Source organism: Poecilia latipinna, unplaced genomic scaffold, assembly GCF_001443285.1.
Source record: "Poecilia latipinna isolate Pla-1442-1.1 unplaced genomic scaffold, P_latipinna-1.0 Scaffold37, whole genome shotgun sequence".
Lineage (NCBI taxonomy): Eukaryota > Metazoa > Chordata > Actinopteri > Cyprinodontiformes > Poeciliidae > Poecilia > Poecilia latipinna.
In genome coordinates, this window is record NW_015112653.1 from 463,274 (window position 1) to 465,275 (window position 2,002).

A 2,002-nucleotide genomic window follows, 5' to 3' on the forward strand; every position below is an offset into this window, starting at 1 on the left:
TTTTCCAAAATCCCGCAATAAGTGTTTGGGGGGTTTTTCTGTTTTTTTTTTTTTTTTTTTTTTTTTAATGATGGTACAGAACACTGCATTGAGCTCTTTGTTCGACATGAAGGCATTTTTTTTCATGTGTTCAGATGTACAACAACACTGTGTTTGTTCTGCACACGTTCACAGTGAGCTGACAGATCTGTATCAAATATATTTGATGGAGTTTAACATGGACTAATTACATGGAGAAAAGTGAGACTTGCATATCCACTGCATGCCTTGCAAATACAAATTACACTGGTGACATCTGTTTGGATACATAAGAGAGTTGAAGCATGAAGGCGTCAGAGTAACAGTGCTGATCACAACTGGAGCAAAGATTGCAACATCTAACCAGAATGCTTTCAGAATGTTTGTGTTTTGAATTGCAGCTTTTGTCACAAGCAATCATTCCCCACTGTGCTTAACAGCAGGCAGAGTGGGCTCAACACAGAGGGCTTTTAAGAGCCTCTGTAGTGTGCCGGTTTAAAGCTCAAGACTTTTCTATAACTATTCCTATTTTTATCATCGGGAAACATTATGGTATGGTATTTTTGGGATTCCAAAAGTCACATTATCACTTTTATTTTCATTTTGATGCTGTGTTTTCTTTCACTTTTTTTAACATGTTTCCCAATTTCAGACATAAATTCTACATAATTTATACAGTTGAAAAGAATAAATTGTGGTAACAGTGATGCATATTCCCTCTAATTGCTGGTGTTGACACACAGGTGTTTACGTAATCATCGTGTGGTAGAATATTTTTTGAGGGTTTTTTTTTTTTTTTTTTTTCCGAAATAGAAAAGAAGAAGCGCGAGAACAAGTTCTGTCATGACAGATCCTTCCTGGACATTATTACATTCCAAAAATCCACTGGAACATTCGTGTATCAAAGCCGCAGCTGATTTGAGTCATGTTCACCTGTTAGAGAACAGATCCTGAATACCAAATGTGTTAAAAGGAAATCTTTAAAGGAAGCTAAAAGGAAGATCACACCTGCTGGGGTTATTTTTGAGATGCTAGAAACAGTAAATTTGCTGTTTCACAAGATTGGCCTAAATGCAACGACTGAGCAGACATCATGCGAGTCTGCTTGCCAATTATATGCTGAAACAGGAGAAGAGGGAGATGCTTTTGGGATCTTTTTCATCTTTTTTGGGTGCAAAATAATTGTCCCAGTTACAAACTTTGAAGTTTTTAGCTCTTATGGAAAACAGCATGCTTTGAAAAAACAAATCTGTGAACACTGAGACACATTTGTTTGTACATCAGCATACAGTGATACACAATTTTACAAAGCACCACTGCTTGTTGTCAAGTTTTTATTACGTTCGTTTGCTCATCCTTGTCTCTTTTAGTCTTTCCTGTACTTTCGTGTGACACTCTGTGTTTTTCACACACCATTTTTTTTTTTTCTAGGACTGAAACTAATTTCTTTGAAATCCTAACGAGGGACAATGTCTACAAATTCGTCCTGGATGCACTGCAGCTCCTTTCATACTGCAACAAAGCTTTCACGTATTCCTGGTAAACAAATGACAAGTACAAATCCTGGCATTCTTACATAAACGTCTTTCTACTTAAAATGAAACAAACGCTTCACAAAAAATGCATGATAACAGTTTTTTAGTATTATTTTAGTTTGCAGTTAAACAGATGAAGTGTAGGTTTTGGAAAACAAATCTATAAGAGGAGTCCTTTGCGAAAATATTCACACCGTTTTAACATTTTTATACTTTTATACACTATAACTACATACTTCAGTGTGTGTTTTTTGGGGGATCACATTTGATCAACACACGGACAAAATCAAATTAGTGAATAATTATTTTTGTGCAGGACAAGGTGCACAGTGCTCAGGGTCATCAACTACCCATATGTTCATCATCAAAAACTACTATAGGGAAGGATAATGATATATAGGATTTAACTTGTTTTCAAGTAAAAATCTAAATCTGAAAAAAGGAAAAAA